Source organism: Mobula hypostoma, chromosome 23, assembly GCF_963921235.1.
Source record: "Mobula hypostoma chromosome 23, sMobHyp1.1, whole genome shotgun sequence".
Taxonomy (NCBI): domain Eukaryota; kingdom Metazoa; phylum Chordata; class Chondrichthyes; order Myliobatiformes; family Myliobatidae; genus Mobula; species Mobula hypostoma.
Window position 1 is genome coordinate 1,184,798 of NC_086119.1, and position 17,707 is coordinate 1,202,504.

The 17,707-nt window shown below is 61.9% G+C and overlaps 1 protein-coding gene across 15 annotated transcripts in view; it reads left to right on the plus strand.

The window, feature by feature from the left end:
• ncor1 (nuclear receptor corepressor 1) overlaps positions 1–17,707 on the plus strand; it is a 337,051-nt gene that overhangs the window by 299,263 nt on the left and 20,081 nt on the right. The window lies entirely within an intron of this gene.

Below are 17,707 nucleotides of genomic sequence, written 5' to 3' on the forward strand. Positions count from 1 at the left end.
TTCACAGTCTATACATTGACAATTAGCTGAGGGTATTTACTTCCAGGTTTGCTGATGAGCTAAAACTAAGACTGAAATGATGAGATTGCAGAAAGAAAATAATGGTACCTCTGCTCAAAGGTTAGGGTTAGTGGTCTGACCTTGGCCCTCCACTCCCTCTGCCCCCCCCCCAATCTATCCAGAGGTGTGCGAGTTGGTAGGTAATTGGCCAAAGTATAGTCTGATAAGGCTGATTTAGTTCATGAACGTGTGAGAGCAGTTACAGGTAGTTTACAAGTGGGGTTTGTTCTGACAGCTAGCATAGTCTCAAGTTGTTTTAAAAATGTGAGAGGCTTTAAGGTGATAGTGACAAACTAAGTGTGGATAAATTTGAGATTTGATAGAAAAATAAATGCTTGGTATTCTTTTAAAGATGGGAGACTGCAAAGTGTTTATGTTCAAAGGGACTTGAGTATTCTTGTACATAAGTCACTGAAAACAAACATACCAGTGCAGCAAGCAATTAGAAAAACAAAAAGTACATCAGGTCATCTTTGTAAGAGGATTTAAGTTAAAAACTGTGGTGTCATTTTGATTATATTGGTCCCTGGTGAGACGACAATCTCAGTGCAATTAGTAGAGCTGGTCGGTGTGAACATGGTGGTTTGATGGGTCTGTTTCTGTGCTGTGTGAAACCATGGTTCTATAACTGGGGTCACCATGTCAAAATTAGCGTTGGTAAATCGTTGGAGTTCTCTTCCCAAGGAGGCTGTGCAGTCAATGATTGCATTCCAAACTGTTTATGAGAAATTGAAGGATATAGGGATAAGGTGGGAAACATTGTAGAGCAGGGTTTCCCAACTGGGTGTTCATGGACCGCTTACTTAATGGTATTGGTCCATGGCATAAAAAGGGTTGGGAACCCCAGATATCATCCAATGTCCTGCTGAATGATGGAAGATTTCTGCAACTAAATGGCCCCCTCTTCCCATTTCTTCCATTCTGCCGGCTGCTGGTTGTTGTCCATTATGATGCTTTAAAAATATGAAGATGTTATAATGAGGTTCAGAAGCTGTGAAACTTCTATTCAACTGGAGTCATGTAGCAAAGAGAAAGGCCCTTCAGCCCACTTTGTCCATACCAGCTCCATTTCCTAGCTCTCAGCTCATACTGTGTTGATTCAAGTTCTCACATGAATACTAATTAAACATTGTGAAAGTATCTGCAACTGCTATCTCTCTAGGTTCCTTTTAAATCCGCCACCTATCTTAAATGTACACCCTTTGGTTTAAAACCCCTCGGTCTACAGAAAGGCTTCTCACTATTCACACTTGTCACTGCGAAACCATTTCAGATACCAAGATCAGATATCCCCTGCAGTTGCCTCTGCCCAAGGAAAACAAACCCGGGTTATCCACAGCTGAAAAACTCCATCCTTGGTATTCGGTCCATTAATGGGTCAAATCAGGCTGATTGGCCTGGTTTTGCTCCGACATCTCATGGTCTTACACCATGCAGCTGCACTTTTCTCATAGTGCAAGCAGAGCTGAACAAAACAGACCCAATATGGCCTTTACCAATCTTTTACATAGATGTAGCATAGCCTAATTTCTGTCCCCTAATCTATAAAGGCAAGGATGCCATTTGCCATTGTATCTACCTGTGCTGCTGTTTTCAAGGGTCCTTGAGCATCTGTACAGAGGGTCCTAGCATTTATTGTGCATATCCAGCCTTATTACTTCTCCAGAAATGTAAAACTTACACTTAGCAGAATGAAATTCCATTTGCAGTTTCTCTGTCTATACTGTACAGAGGGTCCTAGCATTTATTGTGCATTTCCAGCCTTATTACTTCTGTTCCCAGGATGTGGCTTTCCGTTCCAGACAACAAAGATATCCTTCTCCTTTAAAGAATGGGGTTTACCTCCCTCCACTGTTGATGCTCCCCTCACTCGCATACCGCATCTCCTTCATTTCCCGTACATCCCCATCCAACGCACCCTCTGCAACTTACACCATCTCCAAAGGGATCCCACCACTATATGTATCTTCTCTCCTCCCCCCCCCCGACTTTCCTTGGGGATTGCTCCCCCTGTGATTCCCTTGTCCATTTGTCCTTCCTAGCACCTGTCCTACTTATCCTTGCAAGTGGCTTAAGTACACCTGGCAATACACCACTTCCATTCAGGACCCCGGTCAGTCCTTCCACGTGAGGCAATACTTCAACTGCAAATCGGCTGTTATGTCCAGTGCTCCCAATGCGGCCTACTCTACATTAGTGAGACCCCTCATAAATTGAGGGACTGCTACATCCAGCACCTCTGCACCATCCGCCACAAGCGGGAAGCAGAAATTAATATTCCCAAACATTTTAATTACAATTCCCATCCCTGTTCTGACAAGTCGGTCCATGGCCGCCTCCTGTGCTAAGAGGCCACATTCAAGATGGGGGAGCAACACCTTGTATTCTGTCTGGGTAGCCTCCAACCCGATGGCATGAATAATGATTTCTCCCTCCGGTAACAACATTCTCTCTCCTTCCCCACCCACCCACCCAATTCACGCACCCACCGACCCACTTCATTCACCCACCCACCCAATTCACCCATTCACCCACCCACCCACCCAATTCACCCATTCACCCACCCACCCACCCACCCACCCCATTCCCCATTCACCCACCCACCCACCCCATTCCCCATTCACCCACCCACCCACCCCATTCCCCATTCACCCACCCACCCACCCCATTCCCCATTCACCCACCCACCCACCCCATTCCCCATTCACCCACCCACCCACCCCATTCCCCATTCACCCACCCACCCACCCCATTCCCCATTCACCCACCCACCCACCCCATTCCCCATTCACCCACCCACCCACCCCATTCCCCATTCACCCACCCACCCACCCCATTCCCCATTCACCCACCCACCCACCCCATTCCCCATTCACCCACCCACCCACCCCATTCCCCATTCACCCACCCCATTCCCCATTCACCCACCCACCCACCCCATTCCCCATTCACCCACCCACCCACCCCATTCCCCATTCACCCACCCACCCCATTCCCCATTCACCCACCCACCCACCCCATTCCCCATTCACCCACCCACCCACCCACCCACCCCATTCCCCATTCACCCACCCACCCCAGTCCCCATTCACCCACCCACCCACCCACCCACCCCATTCCCCATTCACCCACCCCATTCCCCATTCACCCACCCCATTCCCCATTCACCCACCCCATTCCCCATTCACCCACCCCATTCCCCATTCACCCACCCCATTCCCCATTCACCCACCCACCCCATTCCCCATTCACCCACCCCATTCCCCATTCACCCACCCCATTCACCCACCCACCCACCCACCCCATTCCCCATTCACCCACCCACCCACCCCATTCCCCATTCACCCACCCACCCACCCCATTCCCCATTCACCCACCCACCCACCCCATTCCCCATTCACCCACCCACCCCCCCACCCACCCCATTCCCCATTCACCCACCCCATTCCCCATTCACCCACCCACCCCATTCCCCATTCACCCACCCCATTCCCCATTCACCCACCCACCCACCCCATTCCCCATTCACCCACCCACCCACCCCATTCCCCATTCACCCACCCACCCACCCCATTCCCCATTCACCCACCCACCCACCCCATTCCCCATTCACCCACCCACCCACCCCATTCCCCATTCACCCACCCACCCCATTCCCCATTCACCCACCCACCCCATTCCCCATTCACCCACCCACCCACCCACCCCATTCCCCATTCACCCACCTACCCACCCACCCCATTCCCCATTCACCCACCTCATTCCCCATTCACCCACCCACCCACCCCATTCCCCATTCACCCACCCACCCACCCCATTCCCCATTCACCCACCCACCCACCCCATTCCCCATTCACCCACCCACCAACCCCATTCCCCATTCACCCACCCACCCACCCCATTCCCCATTCACCCACCCACCCACCCCATTCCCCATTCACCCACCCACCCACCCCATTCCCCATTCACCCACCCCATTCCCCATTCACCCACCCACCCATTCCCCATTCCCCATTCACCCACCCACCCCATTCCCCATTCACCCACCCACCCCATTCCCCATTCACCCACCCACCCACCCCATTCCCCATTCACCCACCCACCCACCCCATTCCCCATTCACCCACCCCATTCCCCATTCACCCACCCACCCACCCCATTCCCCATTCACCCACCCACCCACCCCATTCCCCATTCACCCACCCACCCACCCCATTCCCCATTCACCCACCCACCCACCCCATTCCCCATTCACCCACCCACCCACCCCATTCCCCATTCACCCACCCACCCACCCCATTCCCCATTCACCCACCCCATTCCCCATTCACCCACCCACCCACCCCATTCCCCATTCACCCACCCACCCCATTCCCCATTCACCCACCCACCCACCCCATTCCCCATTCACCCACCCACCCACCCCATTCCCCATTCACCCACCCACCCACCCCATTCCCCATTCACCCACCCACCCACCCCATTCCCCATTCACCCACCCACCCACCCCATTCCCCATTCACCCACCCCATTCCCCATTCACCCACCCACCCACCCCATTCCCCATTCACCCACCCACCCACCCCATTCCCCATTCACCCACCCACCCACCCATTCCCCATTCACCCACCCCCCCACCCCATTCCCCATTCACCCACCCCCCCACCCCATTCCCCATTCACCCACCCACCCACCCCATTCCCCATTCACCCACCCACCCACCCCATTCCCCATTCACCCACCCACCCCATTCCCCATTCACCCACCCACCCACCCCATTCCCCATTCACCCACCCACCCACCCCATTCCCCATTCACCCACCCACCCACCCCATTCCCCATTCACCCACCCACCCACCCCATTCCCCATTCACCCACCCACCCACCCCATTCCCCATTCACCCACCCACCCACCCCATTCCCCATTCACCCACCCACCCACCCCATTCCCCATTCACCCACCCACCCACCCCATTCCCCATTCACCCACCCACCCACCCCATTCCCCATTCACCCACCCACCCACCCCATTCCCCATTCACCCACCCACCCCATTCCCCATTCACCCACCCACCCACCCCATTCCCCATTCACCCACCCACCCACCCCATTCCCCATTCACCCACCCACCCACCCCATTCCCCATTCACCCACCCACCCCATTCCCCATTCACCCACCCAACCCATTCCCCATTCACCCACCCACCCCATTCCCCATTCACCCACCCCCCCACCCACCCACCCCATTCCCCATTCACCCACCCCCCCACCCACCCACCCCATTCCCCATTCACCCACCCCCCCACCCACCCACCCCATTCCCCATTCACCCACCCCCCCACCCACCCACCCCATTCCCCATTCACCCACCCCCCCACCCACCCACCCCATTCCCCATTCACCCACCCCATTCCCCATTCACCCACCCCCCCACCCACCCACCCCATTCCCCATTCACCCACCCCCCCACCCACCCACCCCATTCCCCATTCACCCACCCCCCCACCCCCCCACCCACCCACCCCATTCCCCATTCACCCACCCCCCCACCCACCCACCCCATTCCCCATTCACCCACCCCCCCACCCACCCCATTCCCCATTCACCCACCCCCCCACCCACCCCATTCACCCACCCACCCACCCCATTCCCCATTCACCCACCCCCCACCCACCCCATTCCCCATTCACCCACCCACCCACCCCATTCCTCATTCACCCACCCCCCCACCCACCCACCCCATTCCCCATTCACCCACCCCCCCACCCACCCACCCCATTCCCCATTCACCCACCCCCCCACCCACCCACCCCATTCCCCATTCACCCACCCCCCCACCCACCCACCCCATTCCCCATTCACCCACCCCCCCACCCACCCACCCCATTCCCCATTCACCCACCCCATTCCCCATTCACCCACCCCCCAGCCCACCCACCCCATTCCCCATTCACCCACCCCCCCACCCACCCACCCCATTCCCCATTCCCCATTCACCCACCCACCCCATTCCCCATTCCCCATTCACCCACCCACCCACCCCATTCCCCATTCACCCACCCACCCACCCCATTCCCCATTCACCCACCCACCCACCCCATTCCCCATTCACCCACCCCATTCCCCATTCACCCACCCACCCACCCCATTCCCCATTCACCCACCCACCCACCCCATTCCCCATTCACCCACCCACCCACCCCATTCCCCATTCACCCACCCACCCACCCCATTCCCCATTCACCCACCCACCCACCCCATTCCCCATTCACCCACCCACCCACCCCATTCCCCATTCACCCACCCACCCACCCCATTCCCCATTCACCCACCCACCCCATTCCCCATTCACCCACCCCATTCCCCATTCACCCACCCACCCACCCCATTCCCCATTCACCCACCCACCCACCCCATTCCCCATTCACCCACCCACCCACCCCATTCCCCATTCACCCACCCACCCACCCCATTCCCCATTCACCCACCCCCCCACCCCATTCCCCATTCACCCACCCCCCCCACCCCATTCCCCATTCACCCACCCCATTCCCCATTCACCCACCCCCCCACCCACCCACCCCATTCCCCATTCACCCACCCCCCCACCCACCCACCCCATTCCCCATTCACCCACCCCCCCACCCACCCACCCCATTCCCCATTCACCCACCCCCCCACCCACCCACCCCATTCCCCATTCACCCACCCCCCCACCCACCCACCCCATTCCCCATTCACCCACCCCCCCCCACCCACCCACCCCATTCCCCATTCACCCACCCCATTCCCCATTCACCCACCCCCCCACCCACCCACCCCATTCCCCATTCACCCACCCCCCCACCCACCCACCCCATTCCCCATTCACCCACCCCCCCACCCACCCACCCCATTCCCCATTCACCCACCCCCCCACCCACCCACCCCATTCCCCATTCACCCACCCCCCCACCCACCCACCCCATTCCCCATTCACCCACCCCCCCACCCACCCACCCCATTCCCCATTCACCCACCCCCCCACCCACCCACCCCATTCCCCATTCACCCACCCCCCCACCCACCCCATTCCCCATTCACCCACCCCCCCACCCACCCCATTCCCCATTCACCCACCCCCCCACCCACCCCATTCCCCATTCACCCACCCCCCCACCCCCCCACCCCATTCCCCATTCACCCACCCACCCCATTCCCCATTCACCCACCCACCCCATTCCCCATTCACCCACCCACCCCATTCCCCATTCACCCACCCACCCCATTCCCCATTCACCCACCCACCCACCCCCCCACCCCATTCACCCACCCCATTCCCCATTCACCCACCCCATTCTCCATTCACCCACCCACCCCATTCCCCATTCACCCACCCACCCCATTCCCCATTCACCCACCCACCCCATTCCCCATTCCCCATTCACCCACCCACCCACCCCATTCCCCATTCACCCACCCACCCACCCCATTCCCCATTCACCCACCCACCCACCCCATTCCCCATTCACCCACCCCATTCCCCATTCACCCACCCCATTCTCCATTCACCCACCCACCCCATTCCCCATTCACCCACCCACCCCATTCCCCATTCACCCACCCACCCCATTCCCCATTCACCCACCCACCCACCCCATTCCCCATTCACACACCCACCCACCCACCCACCCCATTCCCCATTCACCCACCCACCCCATTCCCCATTCACCCACCCACCCCATTCCCCATTCACCCACCCACCCACCCACCCACCCCATTCCCCATTCACCCACCCCCCCACCCACCCACCCCATTCCCCATTCACCCACCCCATTCCCCATTCACCCACCCCCCCACCCACCCACCCCATTCCCCATTCACCCACCCCCCCACCCACCCACCCCATTCCCCATTCACCCACCCCCCCACCCACCCACCCCATTCCCCATTCACCCACCCCCCCACCCACCCACCCCATTCCCCATTCACCCACCCCCCCACCCACCCACCCCATTCCCCATTCACCCACCCCCCCACCCACCCACCCCATTCCCCATTCACCCACCCCCCCACCCACCCACCCCATTCCCCATTCACCCACCCCCCCACCCACCCCATTCCCCATTCACCCACCCCCCCACCCACCCCATTCCCCATTCACCCACCCCCCCACCCACCCCATTCCCCATTCACCCACCCCCCCACCCACCCACCCCATTCCCCATTCACCCACCCACCCCATTCCCCATTCACCCACCCACCCCATTCCCCATTCACCCACCCACCCCATTCCCCATTCACCCACCCACCCCATTCCCCATTCACCCACCCACCCCATTCCCCATTCACCCACCCACCCACCCCCCCACCCCATTCACCCACCCCATTCCCCATTCACCCACCCCATTCTCCATTCACCCACCCACCCCATTCCCCATTCACCCACCCACCCCATTCCCCATTCACCCACCCACCCCATTCCCCATTCCCCATTCACCCACCCACCCACCCCATTCCCCATTCACCCACCCACCCACCCCATTCCCCATTCACCCACCCACCCACCCCATTCCCCATTCACCCACCCCATTCCCCATTCACCCACCCCATTCTCCATTCACCCACCCACCCCATTCCCCATTCACCCACCCACCCCATTCCCCATTCACCCACCCACCCCATTCCCCATTCACCCACCCACCCACCCCATTCCCCATTCACACACCCACCCACCCACCCACCCCATTCCCCATTCACCCACCCACCCCATTCCCCATTCACCCACCCACCCCATTCCCCATTCACCCACCCACCCACCCACCCACCCCATTCCCCATTCACCCACCCACCCACCCACCCCATTCCCCATTCACCCACCCACCCACCCACCCCATTCCCCATTCACCCACCCACCCACCCACCCACCCCATTCCCCATTCACCCACCCACCCACCCCATTCCCCATTCACCCACCCCATTCCCCATTCACCCACCCCATTCCCCATTCACCCACCCCATTCTCCATTCACCCACCCACCCACCCACCCCATTCCCCATTCACCCACCCACCCACCCCATTCCCCATTCACCCACCCACCCACCCACCCCATTCCCCATTCACCCACCCACCCACCCACCCCATTCCCCATTCACCCACCCCATTCCCCATTCACCCACCCCATTCTCCATTCACCCACCCACCCCATTCCCCATTCACCCACCCACCCCATTCCCCATTCACCCACCCACCCCATTCCCCATTCCCCATTCACCCACCCACCCACCCCATTCCCCATTCACCCACCCACCCACCCCATTCCCCATTCACCCACCCCATTCCCCATTCACCCACCCACCCACCCCATTCCCCATTCACCCACCCACCCACCCCATTCCCCATTCACCCACCCACCCACCCCATTCCCCATTCACCCACCCACCCACCCCATTCCCCATTCACCCACCCCATTCCCCATTCACCCACCCCATTCCCCATTCACCCACCCCATTCTCCATTCACCCACCCACCCCATTCCCCATTCACCCACCCACCCCATTCCCCATTCACCCACCCACCCCATTCCCCATTCACCCACCCACCCACCCCATTCCCCATTCACACACCCACCCACCCACCCACCCCATTCCCCATTCACCCACCCACCCCATTCCCCATTCACCCACCCACCCCATTCCCCATTCACCCACCCACCCACCCACCCACCCCATTCCCCATTCACCCACCCACCCACCCACCCCATTCCCCATTCACCCACCCACCCACCCACCCCATTCCCCATTCACCCACCCACCCACCCACCCACCCACCCCATTCACCCCCCATTCACCCACCCACCCACCCCATTCCCCATTCACCCACCCACCCACCCCATTCCCCATTCACCCACCCACCCACCCCATTCCCCATTCACCCACCCCCCCACCCCATTCCCCATTCACCCACCCACCCACCCCATTCCCCATTCACCCACCCACACACCCCATTCCCCATTCACCCACCCACCCACCCCATTCCCCATTCACCCACCCACCCACCCCATTCCCCATTCACCCACCCACCCACCCACCCCATTCCCCATTCACCCACCCACCCACCCACCCCATTCCCCATTCACCCACCCACCCACCCACCCCATTCCCCATTCACCCACCCACCCACCCACCCCATTCCCCATTCACCCACCCACCCCATTCCCCATTCACCCACCCACCCACCCCCCCACCCCATTCCCCATTCACCCACCCCCCCACCCCCCCACCCCATTCCCCATTCACCCACCCCCCACCCCCCCACCCACCCACCCCATTCCCCATTCACCCACCCACCCCATTCCCCATTCACCCACCTTCCCCATTCACCCACCCACCCCATTCCCCATTCACCCACCCCCCCACCCCATTCCCCATTCACCCACCCCCCACCCCATTCCCCATTCACCCACCCCCCCACCCACCCCATTCCCCATTCACCCACCCACCCACCCACCCCATTCCCCATTCACCCACCCACCCACCCACCCCATTCCCCATTCACCCACCCACCCACCCACCCCATTCCCCATTCACCCACCCACCCACCCACCCCATTCCCCATTCACCCACCCACCCCATTCCCCATTCACCCACCCACCCACCCCATTCCCCATTCACCCACCCACCCACCCCATTCCCCATTCACCCACCCCATTCCCCATTCACCCACCCACCCACCCCATTCCCCATTCACCCACCCCATTCCCCATTCACCCACCCACCCCATTCCCCATTCACCCACCCACCCACCCCATTCCCCATTCACCCACCCCATTCCCCATTCACCCACCCACCCACCCCATTCCCCATTCACCCACCCACCCACCCCATTCCCCATTCACCCACCCACCCCATTCCCCATTCACCCACCCACCCCATTCCCCATTCACCCACCCACCCACCCACGCCATTCCCCATTCACCCACCCCATTCCCCATTCACCCACCCCATTCCCCATTCACCCACCCACCCACCCCATTCCCCATTCACCCACCCACCCACCCCATTCCCCATTCACCCACCCACCCACCCCATTCCCCATTCACCCACCCACCCACCCCATTCCCCATTCACCCACCCACCCACCCCATTCCCCATTCACCCACCCACCCACCCCATTCCCCATTCACCCACCCACCCACCCCATTCCCCATTCACCCACCCACCCCATTCCCCATTCACCCACCCACCCACCCCATTCCCCATTCACCCACCCACCCACCCCATTCCCCATTCACCCACCCACCCACCCCATTCCCCATTCACCCACCCCCCCACCCCATTCCCCATTCACCCACCCCCCCACCCCATTCCCCATTCACCCACCCCCCCACCCCATTCCCCGTTCACCCACCCACCCCATTCCCCATTCACCCACCCACCCACCCACCCCATTCCCCATTCACCCACCCACCCACCCACCCCATTCCCCATTCACCCACCCCATTCCCCATTCACCCACCCACCCACCCACCCCATTCCCCATTCACCCACCCACCCACCCACCCCATTCCCCATTCACCCACCCACCCACCCACCCCATTCCCCATTCACCCACCCACCCACCCACCCCATTCCCCATTCACCCACCCCATTCCCCATTCACCCACCCACCCACCCACCCCATTCCCCATTCACCCACCCACCCACCCCATTCCCCATTCACCCACCCACCCACCCCATTCCCCATTCACCCACCCACCCACCCCATTCCCCATTCACCCACCCACCCACCCCATTCCCCATTCACCCACCCACCCACCCCATTCCCCATTCACCCACCCACCCACCCCATTCCCCATTCACCCACCCACCCACCCCATTCCCCATTCACCCACCCACCCACCCCATTCCCCATTCACCCACCCACCCACCCACCCCATTCCCCATTCACCCACCCACCCCATTCCCCATTCACCCACCCACCCACCCACCCCATTCCCCATTCACCCACCCCATTCCCCATTCACCCACCCACCCACCCACCCCATTCCGCATTAACCCACCCACCCACCCCATTCCCCATTCACCCACCCACCCACCCCATTCCCCATTCACCCACCCCATTCCCCATTCACCCACCCACCCACCCCATTCCCCATTCACCCACCCACCCACCCCATTCCCCATTCACCCACCCACCCACCCCATTCCCCATTCACCCACCCCATTCCCCATTCACCCACCCACCCACCCCATTCCCCATTCACCCACCCCATTCCCCATTCACCCACCCACCCCATTCCCCATTCACCCACCCACCCACCCCATTCCCCATTCACCCACCCACCCACCCCATTCCCCATTCACCCACCCACCCCATTCCCCATTCACCCACCCACCCACCCCATTCCCCATTCACCCACCCACCCACCCCATTCCCCATTCACCCACCCACCCACCCCATTCCCCATTCACCCACCCATTCCCCATTCACCCACCCACCCACCCCATTCCCCATTCACCCACCCACCCACCCCATTCCCCATTCACCCACCCACCCACCCCATTCCCCATTCACCCACCCACCCCATTCCCCATTCACCCACCCCATTCCCCATTCACCCACCCACCCACCCCATTCCCCATTCACCCACCCACCCCATTCCCCATTCACCCACCCACCCACCCCATTCCCCATTCACCCACCCACCCACCCCATTCCCCATTCACCCACCCACCCACCCCATTCCCCATTCACCCACCCACCCACCCACCCACCCCATTCCCCATTCACCCACCCACCCACCCACCCACCCCATTCCCCATTCACCCACCCACCCCATTCCCCATTCACCCACCCACCCAATTCCCCATTCACCCACCCACCCACCCCCCCACCCCATTCCCCATTCACCCACCCACCCCCCCCCCACCCCATTCCCCATTCACCCACCCACCCACCCACCCCATTCCCCATTCACCCACCCACCCACCCCATTCCCCATTCACCCACCCACCCACCCCATTCCCCATTCACCCACCCACCCCATTCCCCATTCACCCACCCACCCACCCCATTCCCCATTCACCCACCCACCCACCCCATTCCCCATTCACCCACCCACCCACCCCATTCCCCATTCACCCACCCACCCACCCCATTCCCCATTCACCCACCCACCCCATTCCCCATTCACCCACCCACCCACCCCATTCCCCATTCACCCACCCCCCCACCCCATTCCCCATTCACCCACCCCATTCCCCATTCACCCACCCACCCACCCCATTCCCCATTCACCCACCCACCCACCCCATTCCCCATTCACCCACCCACCCACCCCATTCCCCATTCACCCACCCACCCACCCCATTCCCCATTCACCCACCCACCCCATTCCCCATTCACCCACCCACCCACCCCATTCCCCATTCACCCACCCCCCCACCCCATTCCCCATTCACCCACCCACCCACCCCATTCCCCATTCACCCACCCACCCCATTCCCCATTCACCCACCCCATTCCCCATTCACCCACCCACCCACCCCATTCCCCATTCACCCACCCACCCACCCCATTCCCCATTCACCCACCCACCCACCCCATTCCCCATTCACCCACCCACCCACCCCATTCCCCATTCACCCACCCCATTCCCCATTCACCCACCCACCCACCCCATTCCCCATTCACCCACCCACCCACCCACCCCATTCCCCATTCACCCACCCACCCCATTCCCCATTCACCCACCCACCCCATTCCCCATTCACCCACCCACCCACCCACCCCATTCCCCATTCACCCACCCACCCACCCACCCCATTCCCCATTCACCCACCCACCCACCCACCCCATTCCCCATTCACCCACCCCATTCCCCATTCACCCACCCACCCCATTCCCCATTCACCCACCCCATTCCCCATTCACCCACCCACCCACACCCCCCATTCCCCATTCACCCACCCACCCACCCCCCCATTCCCCATTCACCCACCCACCCACCCCCCCATTCCCCATTCACCCACCCACCCACCCCATTCCCCATTCACCCACCCACCCACCCCATTCCCCATTCACCCACCCACCCACCCCATTCCCCATTCACCCACTCCCCCACCCCATTCCCCATTCACCCACCCACCCACCCACCCCATTCCCCATTCACCCACCCACCCACCCACCCCATTCCCCATTCACCCACCCACCCACCCACCCCATTCCCCATTCACCCACCCACCCACCCACCCCATTCCCCATTCACCCACCCACCCACCCACCCCATTCCCCATTCACCCACCCACCCACCCACCCCATTCCCCATTCACCCACCCACCCATTCCCCATTCACCCACCCACCCACCCCATTCCCCATTCACCCACCCACCCACCCCATTCCCCATTCACCCACCCCATTCCCCATTCACCCACCCACCCACCCCATTCCCCATTCACCCACCCACCCACCCCATTCCCCATTCACCCACCCACCCACCCCATTCCCCATTCACCCACGCCATTCCCCATTCACCCACCCACCCACCCCATTCCCCATTCACCCACCCACCCACCCCATTCCCCATTCACCCACCCACCCACCCCATTCCCCATTCACCCACCCACCCACCCCATTCCCCATTCACCCACCCCCCCACCCCATTCCCCATTCACCCACCCCATTCCCCATTCACCCACCCACCCACCCCATTCCCCATTCACCCACCCACCCACCCACCCCATTCCCCATTCACCCACCCACCCACCCACCCCATTCCCCATTCACCCACCCACCCACCCCATTCCCCATTCACCCACCCCATTCCCCATTCACCCACCCACCCACCCCATTCCCCATTCACCCACCCACCCACCCCATTCCCCATTCACCCACCCACCCCATTCCCCATTCACCCACCCACCCCATTCCCCATTCACCCACCCACCCACCCCATTCCCCATTCACCCACCCACCCCATTCCCCATTCACCCACCCACCCCATTCCCCATTCACCCACCCACCCCATTCCCCATTCACCCACCCACCCCATTCCCCATTCACCCACCCACCCCTTTCCCCATTCACCCACCCACCCCATTCCCCATTCACCCACCCCCCCACCCCATTCCCCATTCACCCACCCCCCCACCCCATTCCCCATTCACCCACCCCATTCCCCATTCACCCACCCCATTCCCCATTCACCCACCCACCCACCCCATTCCCCATTCACCCACCCACCCACCCCATTCCCCATTCACCCACCCACCCACCCCATTCCCCATTCACCCACCCACCCACCCCATTCCCCATTCACCCACCCACCCACCCCATTCCCCATTCACCCACCCACCCCATTCCCCATTCACCCACCCACCCACCCCATTCCCCATTCACCCACCCCCCCACCCCATTCCCCATTCACCCACCCCATTCCCCATTCACCCACCCACCCACCCACCCCATTCCCCATTCACCCACCCACCCACCCACCCACCCCATTCCCCATTCACCCACCCACCCCATTCCCCATTCACCCACCCACCCACCCACCCCATTCCCCATTCACCCACCCACCCACCCACCCCATTCCCCATTCACCCACCCACCCACCCACCCACCCCATTCCCCATTCACCCACCCACCCACCCCATTCCCCATTCACCCACCCACCCACCCACCCCATTCCCCATTCACCCACCCACCCACCCACCCCATTCCCCATTCACCCACCCACCCACCCACCCCATTCCCCATTCACCCACCCACCCACCCACCCCATTCCCCATTCACCCACCCACCCACCCACCCCATTCCCCATTCACCCACCCCATTCCCCATTCACCCACCCACCCACCCACCCCATTCCCCATTCACCCACCCACCCCATTCCCCATTCACCCACCCACCCCATTCCCCATTCACCCACCCACCCCATTCCCCATTCACCCACCCCCCCACCCACCCACCCCATTCCCCATTCCCCCACCCACCCCATTCCCCATTCCCCCAACCACCCCATTCCCCATTCCCCCAACCACCCCATTCCCCATTCCCCCACCCACCCCATTCCCCATTCCCCCACCCACCCCATTCCCCATTCACCCACCCCCCCACCCCATTCCCCATTCACCCACCCCCCCACCCACCCACCCCATTCCCCATTCCCCCACCCACCCCATTCCCCATTCCCCCAACCACCCCATTCCCCATTCCCCCAACCACCCCATTCCCCATTCCCCCACCCACCCCATTCCCCATTCCCCCACCCACCCCATTCCCCATTCACCCACCCCCCCACCCCATTCCCCATTCACCCACCCCCCCACCCCATTCCCCATTCACCCACCCCCCCACCCCATTCCCCATTCACCCACCCCCCCACCCCATTCCCCATTCACCCACCCCCCCACCCCATTCCCCATTCACCCACCCCATTCCCCATTCACCCACCCCCCCACCCCATTCCCCATTCACCCACCCCCCCCCACCCCATTCCCCACCCACCCACCCCCACCCCATTCCCCACCCCCCCACCCCCCTACCCCATTCCCCATTCACCCAACCCCCCACCCCCACCCCATTCCCCATTCACCCACCCACCCACCCCATTCCCCATTCACCCACCCACCCACCCCATTCCCCATTCACCCACCCCATTCCCCATTCACCCACCCCATTCCCCATTCACCCACCCCATTCCCCATTCACCCATCCACCCCATTCCCCATTCACCCACCCACCCACCCCATTCCCCATTCACCCACCCACCCCATTCCCCATTCACCCACCCACCCCATTCCCCATTCACCCACCCCATTCCCCATTCACCCACCACCCCACCCACCCCATTCCCCATTCACCCACCCACCCCATTCCCCATTCACCCACCCCCCCACCCACCCACCCCATTCCCCATTCACCCACCCACCCCATTCCCCATTCACCCACCCCCCCACCCACCCACCCCATTCCCCATTCACCCACCCCCCCACCCACCCACCCCATTCCCCATTCACCCACCCCCCCACCCACCCCCCCATTCCCCATTCACCCACCCCCCCACCCACCCCATTCCCCATTCACCCACCCCCCCACCCACCCACCCCATTCCCCATTCACCCACCCCATTCCCCATTCACCCACCCCATTCCCCATTCACCCACCCCCCCCATTCCCCATTCACCCACACCATTCCCCATTCACCCACCCCCCCATTCCCCATTCACCCACCCACCCACCCCATTCCCCATTCACCCACCCCCCCACCCACCCACCCCATTCCCCATTCACCCACCCCCCCACCCACCCACCCCATTCCCCATTCACCCACCCCCCCACCCACCCACCCCATTCCCCATTCACCCACCCCCCCACCCACCCACCCCATTCCCCATTCACCCACCCCCCCACCCCATTCCCCATTCACCCACCCCCCCACCCACCCACCCCATTCCCCATTCACCCACCCCCCCACCCACCCACCCCATTCCCCATTCACCCACCCCCCCACCCACCCACCCCATTCCCCATTCACCCACCCCCCCACCCACCCACCCCATTCCCCATTCACCCACCCCCCACCCACCCACCCCATTCCCCATTCACCCACCCACCCACCCACCCCATTCCCCATTCACCCACCCCCCCCCTTCCCCATTCAC